This window comes from Monomorium pharaonis, chromosome 11, assembly GCF_013373865.1.
Source record: "Monomorium pharaonis isolate MP-MQ-018 chromosome 11, ASM1337386v2, whole genome shotgun sequence".
In the NCBI taxonomy this organism is placed as follows: Eukaryota; Metazoa; Arthropoda; class Insecta; order Hymenoptera; family Formicidae; genus Monomorium; species Monomorium pharaonis.
Window position 1 is genome coordinate 16,551,342 of NC_050477.1, and position 12,749 is coordinate 16,564,090.

Genomic DNA, 12,749 nt, shown 5'->3' on the forward strand with positions numbered 1-12,749 from the left:
GAAAGAGGGAAAGAATCAGCGGCTTACTTCACTCATGGCGCGCGGCGGTGAGTTTGCTTGAGTCGAGGGGTCTCGTCGAGAGCGAACTCTTGCATCTCCGTCGCGTAACCACTCGACGTAACAGCCGTAACAGCCGTAACTAGTACCATTGCCAATGAAAGTCGGCATCGCGGAAAGTAAAAGCGGATGAGCCAGTTTTCGCGCGCACGGCTGCAGCTTTGCGACGGGAAACGGAGGGAAAAAGAGAGAGAGAGAGAGAGAGAGAGAGGAGGGGGGGGGGAGACAGAATCACAACGATAGCGTGCAAAGACCGGTCGACAAACGAGAGCGAAAGACTTTCGCCCATTCATTGCTCGACGCGACTCTCCGACTTGGCTTAGATAGTTATATCTGTTGCGTTGTCTAGAGCTCTATATTTAGAAAGAGAGAGAAAAGGAGAAAAGGAGAGAAGGAGTGACAGTCGACTTGAGGAATTTGATTGGTGCATGACGGATTGTTTGATCCGTCTTTATTTCCGTAATTATTTTCAATTAATGATAACGCGATTTTTTTGTTTAATTATAATGCTATATAATTAGTATCAGCGATTTATTACGATTTATTACTCAAATATATACAGTTTGTTTGTTTTAACAAGTAAACCTACCCAAGTGTTCCATTCCGATTTTGATAAAATTTTGCATGCGTATAGAGCATCGAAAAATATTAAACACGTATTTTTTTATATTGGCCCATAAAGCATTTTAAGGGTAGAAACCACATAAAATGTCAATTTTTCCGCTTTCTTGGCCTGTCCGTAAATGCTCAATATCACGAAATGTTTGAGAAAATTACGTTTCCAGAGGAACAAAGCAATTTTTATGTTATCAAATCCGAATTCACCCGAAAATTTTAGACTTTCAAAATGGCAGATTTAATATGGTGGATCGATATTTGAAGAATATCATGATTCTGTCGTAATCGGCATACATTTATTAATTTTCTGCAATTTACATATCTCAAGGTCTTCAGAGTAAGAAGCAAATCTAGAATCAGATTTTGTAACTCAAAATGTCGGATCCTTTTTTAATTCGAAGAAATTAAGGAAAGCGAAAATTTGACATTTTAGGGGTGATTTCTACCCTTAAAACGCTTTATGAATCGATATAAAAACATACATGTTCTAATATTTTAGTATACACATGTAAAATTTCGTCAAAATCGGAATGGGACACTAGGTAGGTAGGTTTACTTGTAAGTAATAGAACAATAACAATATAAGGTCAATCGAGACGAATCTAATATTGGAAGTTTCTTTTAAATCAATTAATTTATTGAATTCTTTATTTTATTCCGTGCTAAAAATTATTACAATTAAAATCGATACGTTTTGGTTTAACTTGGCTTTCTTCAGTCAATTAAATTATTACATTAAAGCTAAAATGACATCCAAAAAGATTTTTTGCTGATATAGACAGATTTTTTGAAGTCACAATTAAAATGTGTCGCTAATTAATAAATCTGCTAGAATTTTGGCTGTAAATTCTGCTTCTATCAGTTAGATTGATTGAATATAATACATGATGTATATATCACAGTGTTTGCTAATCATTTATCTATTTCAGCTAATTTTTACACACATATAATTTTAAAAATTGCAAGATTATTTTTTGTGTGGATAGAATTATTACATTATACGGATATATTATCTATTACATTAAAGTCAAATAATTACATTTTACGTTCCAATATACCGAATAATAGCGTAAAAACGATATGGTAAGTTCGCAATGTGGATAACCCATAAATCTAAGTATTCTTTTCTCCGGTTTTTCTTTACAGGTGAATCACTTGTAAGTAGTGACACTGAAAGGATCACGATGAAATTGATCCTTTGATGAATCGATCCTGAATATTACAACATAACCATCATACACAAATTATTAGATAATTCCGACCGAAAAAATCTGTTATAATTTGACTCAACTTTTTCTCGCCTGCAAACGAGAAATAATTCAATCTCTAATTTTAATTATTGACAATAAGAATATCGGATCTATAATAATGATTTAAACAAGGAAAACCCGGAGAAAAGAACACTTTAATCCATGGCTCATCCGGATTGCAAACTTGCCACATCACTAATATTCAGTTTAGCAATTATTTGACTTTATGTAATAATCTATCCGTATAATGTAATAATTCTATCGTTTTAGCTTTAATGTAATAATTTAATTGACTGAAGAAGGCCAAGTCAGGCCAAAACGTATCAATTTTAATTGTAATAATTTTTCGGCATAAAACTGAAGAATTAAATAAATTGGTTGATTTAAAAGAAATATCCAATATTAGAGTCGCCTCGATTAGACTTCATATTGTTGTCATTTGTGTAGAGTACTTTAAATTTTTATAATTTTTAATTCGAGATTGTTGGTCCTCACTGGCGAAAATATTTATGTTCAATCTGTTCAGTATTGATTAGAATTACAAATAAACTACGTACGACTGTAGTCATTATGCACTATCGCGTCAGTAGTTTAATTAAGATAAAAAATATCTCTTCTGAGATGCAGGTAGAGGTTAGTATCTTAATTTTATTCGATTTATATAGATGAGAATTTATTGTATGTTAATATATTTATTATATCGCGTGAGATTGCCAATAGTTGGATTTTCAAATTGTGAATCAAACATTTTCACGCAATGCTAGACGCGTGCGTTCGCGAATACGTAATGCCGATGCCAGTGCAATTCATGACGAACGATACGCAGGCGGCACGTCATCTCGCGAAATCGTCGGACATTTGCGTCATGTGTTATGGGAAAACATTTTGGCACGTGCCGCCTCAACTTCGTTTTGCGTACAGTCGGAATTGTTTCGTACTATTCAAGATCAATCAGACCTCGATAACAATTAATACATATTTTGAATTCGATAAAATTTGAGAAACCCCTCTTTCTCTCTCTCTCTCTCTCTCTCTCTCTCTCTCTCTCATCTTGCTTTTATATTAAAATAGATACAAAAAAGAGATAAAAGTTCGTGTTTAGAAATTAAAGGTTTTATCATTTTGGTTTCAATACAACGTCTTTTTAATCCTCGGGGAACACACCTATTTTTTCAAACACCGAGAACAGTTTGGGTTAACGTGACTCTGTGCACTTTTTCATCCGCTGCCATTTAAAGACAATCCGATTACTGCCAAAAAAATCTGAGATAAACTTTAAACATTTTTTAATAAATTTATTTAGTTCAAATGTTTAGTAAAAATTATTAACATAGTTAAAAAATTGCGAAAAAAAGAAATTTTCCCCAAAAGTTTTGCTTAAAAAATTATAACTTTTTGAGTTTTTAATTATTTTGGCTAAAAATTTAATTTGATATTCTCAAAATATGCCTCTTTTGAGAAAAAAATTATTCTATAGTGCAGCTTTATAAAAGGGTATTTATTATGTAGATTAATAAAGGTCATTTTTCAGGGTAAAAAATTATGTGTTTTAATAGAAAAATAGCATTTATTTGTTAATAAAACATGTAAACATTTAAAAATTAACATTAATATTAACATTTAATATTTAACATTTAAACATTAACATTTCTATTCATCTCCGGCACAATCGATACATAGATAATTGCGATGATCATCGCACAATGCACGAAAGCATGATGGACATTCCATTACAGGTTTTTTGTCTTGCTAATAATGATTGTGAGCTGTCTTTACTGGCACTAATCTGCATTTCTAATAAAATATTTTGATTCGGAAAAACGACGTTTGGTACACACTTGGGTCAAACTGATCCATAATCTACTTTGAGCGACTGCCAAACATTTACTGCTGCTGTGCCTTCTCACCCAAAAAAATGTTTTGCTGATATAGATATATTTCTTGATATCACAATCAAAATGTATCGCTAATTTTTGTATCTCTTAGAATTTTGGCTGTCACGTATAGAATTTGAAAATTCTGCTTCTATCAGCTAGATTGATTAGATGGTAGTACATACACAGTATTTGCTAATTATTTATCTCTCAGCTAATTTTTGCACACATAATTTTTGTTGAAGTTGCAAAATTATTTTTTTTAGTGATGCGGAAAGCGTTTCTATGTACAGTTAGAACCCAAACTACCGCCAGGGGATTTTACGCCCGCTAATTTTAAAACTGCTTTAAAGATATTTTCGAACAAAATCAATGTATGAGTCAAATTAACCCAGTGTGTTCCCCGAGAGTTAAACAATAAATTATATTCATGAGCTAATAGATTATAATAATAAACTACTAAATAATAAATAATAATAAAATAATAATATAATAAACTAAAGATAGCGAGCATAATTTTTTGTATATTAATATTAGAAATATTTTTTAGAATTTTGAAAGACCTTTGAATTATCCTGATTATTAGGAATGACGCGAATCAAAATATGGATTTTTTTATTTAGTATCAATTACATGATTAAACTCACATTTTTTATTGATAAATTCTTTTATTGCGGAGCGTTTGCTCCCTCGACATATTGCACAAATCTTACCTATGTTGAAATTATGGCTGCCGTGCGATTCACGGGAGTTCCATATGTAGGTACATGTGCACGTACTCGTTGCACGTCCAGCTCAACCGGAATTATTTCTCAGGGAAATTACCGGTCATTATGGTCGCCGATCATTATCATTGGCCTTACCTTTCGTAGCGTCGAGTTTCACGTACCCGATTCTCCCTTCAACCTTGAAAATCATCCCACTAGTATTTTCGCGTGAAAAGAAACGAGAGACACATGCCAATCGAGAGATATTTGCCTCTCGTAATCGTATTAAATAATTTTTCGGTCAAGGTCAAATTCGTCCATGGCTTTTTTCAATCTCGATAGTTGATAAAAAAAGAACAGTTTACAAAGGCATGCCATAAGTGTTTGTTACAATTGTCGGATATTGCGTGCACGTAACACACGCCGAAATTATGCGCGTTGAATGCACGAATTTGCATTTGTTACATGTAAAAAAGTGCATAAATTTTGCCGGTTTACTCAAAACAGAACATTCATGTGTTTTGCCGTTGAATGTAAAAGTATGTTGTAAATTAACTAGCAGTTCTAAATTATTAATATCATACAAACTGCATTAATTTTTTGAATATTCAACACTTTTTATTTAATATTCATAAAATTTAGTTTCTCAAATCAGTTAATGTCATTTGAAGATAAAAAGGTATATCAATGTGTATTATCGTCGGAATTATTTATAACGGATATAATTCGGATAGAATTTAAGCATTTCAAACATTTTTGAATCCAAAATATCTGCAAATTCTTAATATAAAAGCCAGCTGATTTTTTCAACAAAGTAATATAAAATTTTTATTCTTGAAATTAATTCATTATTAATAGCAAGGTTTCTTTTATCTCTTTTTTTATTTCTTTTCTCCCTCTCCCTTCCCTGCGCTTTCCTCCCCTCCCTTCTCACTTAGACTACCTCATTTATCCATACGGATGAAATTTGAACCTCCACTTTTATAATTGTGATCGAAATATCAATATCTTTCTAATATTTCGACATTTTTCACTAAAAGTTTTATCCCATTTTTCGAAAAATTACAAATATTGGTTTTACAAAGATATTTTAGGCAACTTTTGCATAGTAAATGAAAAAAATCAAAGTATACACTTTGTTTTCTTAGTTATTTTTTATTTATTAAAAATAGGACAGCAAAGCTGAGCATTTTCCTACTGATTGATTCATTAATTGTATATAATGTACAATATAGTAATGCTACAATTTATGTAGTAAAAACCAAGATTTAATTATAGCAAGTTTGAATTACAGCAATAAAAATGTCGATGCTTCCAGAAGGCAATATTATTTGAAAGTCATTAAGAAGAGATTAAAATATGTCATAGAAAGATATACTTCCTCGAGATACATTATGCCTAATATACAGGGTATCTATAAAGTCTTCATCTCCTATGTTTTGGAAAAGGTTCCAAATTATCGACAGCTGTGAAATACGTGCTTAAATCGATTATTTTGTCGAGCTTCTCTATTTCCCAATTTCTTTAAAAGAGTGATCTTTTACTTCGAAATGATCGAACACTTCATGGCTTTTCACAATTTCAAAGCATTTCTGAAGTATAGGGATAGAGATAGTTTTATAGACATTCTGTGAAGTCTGTACGCTCTCCCTTCCTTTCTCTCATTCAGGTTCTTTTTCCATTTTCTAAGAACATTATGGTACGAGGCATGTAAAAAATAAAAAGAAGTTTTTATTAACTACGCCGTTTCGAAAGAGTATTTATTTTTTCCTACGCTGAGAAAAAAAAGTGTAGTTAATTTGACTAAACTTTTCAACTTGATTAAATTTCTTCCGTTGAAGCATTTTATGCATTTAACTTAAATACTTGAACTTCAATTAAAGTATTTATATATTTAGCTGATATACGTAAATATATTTAAACTGAAAAAATTTAATCAAGTTGAAAAATTTAGTCAAATAAACAACTTTTTCTTAGTGTTCTTCACAACTTCTTCTTCACGTCTTTTTCTACAATATCTCACAAAGATTTGATTAGAATTTTCTCAGATTCTGTTCTCTTTTGGAAAAATCTGTAAAATAGTACAACGATGCATTATTCGCGCAGGTAGTTTTTGCGCTTCGCACGCGCATCCACGCAGCCAATCGAGGTTAATGCGCAATAACACCTTCACATTCCGACCGTTCGTAATTCAAAAACTACCGATGCGTTATTTTTCGATTATCGGTACTAACGTCGTGAAAAAAATAATTTGGCCGAGAATTGAAGAAACGAGGAGACGCTTTGTAGACGAAAGACACGACGATAGTTTATTTTCAAACATTTCTTTCTCTGTGTACAATCTCATATTTCTCTCTCATTACTCTTTTCCTCTCACTGGTACATAATAGCGTGTGTATGCGTGCGTGTACAAATGAGCGCAACTCGTAATATTGCAACAATACGTACGTCGATGCGTCGATGCATCGCGCGCGCGCGCTCACGTACACGAGGAGGCACACATAGGCATAGATACGTCACAAGCGCACTAGCACGTGGTCTCGCGGTACCCCATGTGGGTAAATGTGTCAAGGACGTGCGAACTGGCCTGCAAAATGACGATTCGCGTTTCGTGGATGAAACATCGCTGTCTCTTTCTCTCTTCCTTTCTTCCTTCTCTCTCTCTCGCTCTCTCTCTCTCTCGCTCTTCATCATCGTTTCCGAGACAAAGCGAGCGGCGATTTTTGCGAAATCTTTATTGCAAAAGCATGGGCATAGACTTGAAAAAAATCACGTGCCGAGGACCAAGCTCTTTTCAGAAACGAAAATTCTCACGATCTTCCACGGGGATAAAATCGATTTTACTCTCGTCAAATTTTATTTAAACGATTCGCCGAACAAATTTTAAATCACGTTATTTCATTATTGTCACTCGAATTGGCAAAAAATTGCCACTTTGTCTCAGGTAAACTTGTCTAGAAACGAGGAGAATCTGGGTTAAACAAATATCGCTCCAGGTCACTCCGTGCAAACGGCACGCGAGGCGTAAATAATCGGTAACAGCAAAAAAGGAACAACTTTACATTGGTATTAGTTTCCCTTGGTAGATCTTCGTAATACCGCATTGGAATGCCTGAAGCTGAACGCGCGATTTAGATACTCTGAATTTTCGTAAGCGTAACACAAAGGAGAATCCTGCCCTCCCTCTCCCCTCTCCGCTCTCCCCTTCTTCCTCTATCCTACCTCACCCCACCCATCCCGCGACAGAAATATTCATTACGTTAATATACGACGTGTAACCACACAATCGGTTAGATTTTACTTTTAGTTTCGAAAATGGGATTGCGGAGTGGGGATGGGCCTTGGCACACTTCGCACACCGAGACACGCCGTCGGTGGCGAGAGAGCGCGAGCGCGAGAAAAAGAGAGACGTACGTACACACTACACACCGGTACACTCGTATTCCCCGCGACGAATATTACAAAGCTATGATTCCGCAGCACGAGAGTAATCGCATCCTGAGACACGGTATTCGAGAAACGAGCGCTTCTATCGGAATCATATCCTTCCCGTTCCTTATTAATAACGTACATTATCCGTATAGCCTCCTTCAATGCCTTATCGGCCCAGCCGTGATATGCATTATCCTGTCCGAGCAGATTACCTGCGGAGCTGTTGTTCCAGTTCGGAGGACAGATCGTTTAAGAGAGAGAAAAAAAAAATCATTTCTCGAAAAGAATATTCACTCTTAAACTCTAAAAATATCCACTCGAACCACATTTATACGCGGTTGTATCGCGAGATGCTCGGTTCGGCTGAAAATTCGCCAAACTCTACAGCCCATTTCAAACCTACGTATTGTTCGTATGGATGCGACATTTAATTGCAACATGCACACAACACATAGTTTTATCGATTTATTAGTGTTTTGTCCTCAAAAGACCAGCGCGGCACATTTTTCCAATACTCCGATGGGTAGTAGATATTACGATGTTCTCCATGACCTAAATTACCTCAATTCAAAACAAGTTATCTGAGTTTCTGAATCTGGTTCACTTCTTTTTTTATCTTTTATTATGCATCTCATAATCAGTTCAACTGCAATTTGCATTGTCTTGGTTCAGTAAATTATTTCAGCGCCCTACTTTAAGTACAACTCGTTGCTTCCTTTTTTTTTTCTTCAAAGAAAGGCCACTCGATCTTATCAGATATTATTGAATTTATACCATTATCGTTATTTTACTTACGACTTTTCTTGACAAAAGATAAATAACATATCTTTCTAGTATCCATAGAACAGTATTAGATATCGTGATCTTTTCATCAAGTTACTTATCCGCTCAATTAGCCATATCTACGTTAGAATAAAAATGTTTTGTTAAATAAAAAATTTTTTTTTTCCAAAGAAATTCACATTTTTTACTTTTTGCGGCTGACAACTAGGTCAAGATCCCTCGAGTTGGAGCGTGTTTTCTTGGCAAGTTTTGAACTGTTATTACGGAGGTTCTCGAGGCATTCGCGCAGCGTATTCTCGTATATCGCCGCGACAATCACCTCCGATCGACGTCGCCAGGTGAATTCACGCGCGCATCTCCATTCGGCCACACGGGGCCGCTTAAAGGATCATCCTGCGACGCTAATTGACCCAGAAATCAAGCGTAATACCCGCGATAACGGTCGCATAATTTCAGTCTATACGGGTAAAGGACTGCCACGGCAGCGTGGCTGGCAGGCCTTGTCACGGCTGTCGTCGTTATCGTGTCGCGTTGAGTCCTAGGCTCGTGTAACGAGTTTACGCCGAGTTGCGGAATACAGTCGTGTATATGTATATAAGCGTAGGGTGAAATATAAATACGAGGAAGACCAAAAAAAAAGTGCACAGTGGCGAGTAGTAGGTCCGCCTCACGTTGCGACGACGATGCTCTCGTCGTCGCTTATTTCACTTATGCCACTCGGTGATCCGCAATTATTTTCTCTCCCTTCTGCGTGCCATTAATCGGTCGTGATAACGAACCGACGACGAGAGAGTGGACCCGCTAAACGCGTCGCATCGCGTCGACGGCGAGCCTCCACGTGCTAGCTTATTCTGTCGGTGACACGCTAAACGATATTATCATTAATTGGAGCGTTGCAATTGGACCGTGTTACGCAACGCGGTGACACCAAGTGTCACACTTTTTTTTTGCAAATCAACTTATTCGAATAAAGAACAGAACGTTCTTTTTATTTTCTTCCTCTTTTCTTTCTTCTTTCTTTTTTTCTCCCCCTTCTTCCCTTTTTTTAATCAACTCAACCGCACCGCCCGGGTGCAATTGCACCCGATACCGTAATACGCAACGCGACGCGTTGCGTAACGCGGTGCAACCGTGTGCCGAAAACGCCGACAGTCGAAAGTGAAACCGATTCCGTCCGAGTCTCCGCTGCGACGCATTGCAGCTAATTATCTTGCGCCGGGAGCGCACGCAATTTTAACGCAATCGCGATATCGCGTTGTAATAACGCGAAAAAAAAAGAAGGAAAAAAAAAAGAATCGGAGAGGAGAATCTTCAGGCTCGCGGACGCGGACGTACCCGTATAGTACGACGGCTGCCGAACGCGCGGCATTGCGCCGCGTCGATTTTACACTTTGAAAGTTTCTGGGTCACGCGGCGTGCGGATGGGCTTTCACTTTCCTCCGTTCCTTCTTCCGTTCCGTTCTTTCGAGCGTGTTCCGTGCTGGCCGCCACGCCGGAGCCCTTTTCGCTTTCGTTTGACCCTTTTTCACTCTCGTGACAATTCTTATTCTACCTGCGTCGCGCGTCGGCTACGTCGTCGGCAGGGATCCGCATCATCCGGGACGCCTTTTTCCCGTGGACACCTATCCGGTCGACGACGGCCATCCGATGAAAAAATAACGCGTGAGCGTGCGCGCGCGTGCGTGCGTGCGTACGTTCGAACGTGGCTCGCTCACGCAGGTACTCACTTCCGATCCACACCGGGCCCGAACAAAAGACACAGGCCGCTGTTTAGAAGCACGGCAGTACTTACAATGAGAAACGGAAGTTCGATCGATCGTGTGTATTTTTTCAGCGGGATTTGAGTCATGGCCCTCGTTTGCGCCTCCCGTTTCATTCGCGGATTGCACGTCGTTACGGACTTTGCACAGTCCATTACGTATATCGCGTATATTCAAATAAAATAGTCTTATATAGTATACTGCTTTTCTCGAGTATATCAAATATTAACGTAACGGTCGCAATATACTTCGTAGTCATTACCCATAAAAATGTTTCAGTATCTATATTATAAAAAAGATATTGAAATATACGATATTTTACGAAGGTTTCTCAACGAGTTTTGCGAACGTGACGAATACCTTAAGTGAACGTCGTCGCCGGGACGGCTCACTTTGTGCGAAGAGTACGGCATTTCGAAAATTTCCTATTGACAAAGTACGCTTATCGTCTCCGTGGTATAGTCTCCCGGCTGTAAGTAAATGGCAGAAGGAAAGAGCGGATGCGCGCGTTTCGTAACGAGTTCTTTTTCTGGAATTAATGTTACTCTTTTTTTTTGTATGTGTGTGTGATCACGTTGCGCTTCATCCTTTACCCACATACTCGCTTCTCGGCTTCGAGTCGGCTGCTACCGACCTCGCTACGCAAATCCTTATCGAGCTTTCTACACGCTTTTGTGCTGCTTTCGTGCTGTTGTGGCTTGAAAACGCGGGCGAGTGCAGAGGCCGAAATTGGAGTACGTTTTAAGCGCTCGATAATTATAAACATAGTCTTATATATATATATATATATATATATATATATATATATTCTAATAATTTACAAAAATAGTTTTATATTATAATATTACGGAAGCGACGTCGCGTCTAAACATATTTCTGGAGCTACTTTTTTCGTAGTACTCCTGTAGGCGTGTTACCACGTACCACCTCGGATGCTGACGAAACCGACGGTCTCTCGTAAATTGCTTTCTTTGAACGATAGTGCTAGGGCCAATCTACGGTACAGACGCTTAATCTCGAAACCTGGTGCACCCGATACGATGACAACGATGACGACAAAACACGCTTACGATATTCCGCAAGGCGTGCATTCATGTATGCACGCGCGCGCGTTCGCGCATTTTTTGAATGTGTGCGTGCGTACAAGTGCGTATGCGAGAATACGCGCGTATACACGCGCTGTTACAGCAGAAACGCTCGCTCGTACGAGAAAGAGTGCGAGTGAATAAATGAGTTGGGTACGCGGCAGAAGGGAGGTATGGGGAGGGGCGTGCGAGGAAGAGAGAAAGTGAGAGTGAGCGCGGTGCGTCGGGAGGGAGGAGGGACTTGGTTGGAAAGAGAGAAAGAGGCATCGCGGCTTTCCACGCTGGAGGTACAGTACGCCTGTACGAGGTAGGAAGGCGGACGGAGGGCGATGCAGGGGGCGCGGGGAGAGGGAGGGAAGAGGCGAGAGAAAGACGCATGCACGCACGCACGATGAAACGCGGCGCGGGGGTGGGGGGGAGGGTAAGGACGGAACCCGCGAGACGGAGAGAGAGAGAGAGGGGGGGGGGAAGTAACACGAGGGGACGCGAGGTGGCGGTGAAGGAGAGAGCGAGAGGAAGCGAGACGCGGAGGAGGGCTACGGAGGGAGCGCGCGGCGTACGTAACGAGAGGGAGCGAGTCGCGGCTGCGTCATGTTCTCAACGAACTGGGTCAGTAGGTCTCCCCACCGCGCTCCCGCGCCGCACATCCACCGCTTGTATACGTGCGTACGTACAGGCGTACAGTACACACGCGCGCGCGCGCGCACACACACACACACACACACACACACACACACACACACACACACAAGTTGGTGCGCTTGTCTCTCTCGGGGAGTGCCAACGGCGTTGCTGTTGACCCAGCCGGGCGCGCGCGCGCGCGCGCGGCCTGTACGTGTTTCGTGCTCGCGAACGCTTACTTACTCGCGCTTCTACCTGACGATGTATCCATCGTGCGCTTTGAAAGCAAGAGTCGCTTCTCTCCGCGTGCGCGCGCGCTTCTTGTCTTCCCTCCTTCCCCCTGCCCGCGTGCCTTGTCTCCCGAGGTTTCGAAAAAAGATTCGCGGAATGCGTCTTACGTCATTCGCTCAGGACCGGTCGCTTTCTCAGCTTTGCCGGCGAGAGCTCATTTCTTCTCGTTCGCATATAGTAGCGGCGGCGCCCGTGTGGTTTCTTGCTACACGCTACGTTTTTCGAAAATTTATCTTCTCGCGGCGCGAAGAAAAATTCCGGAGCGAAGACC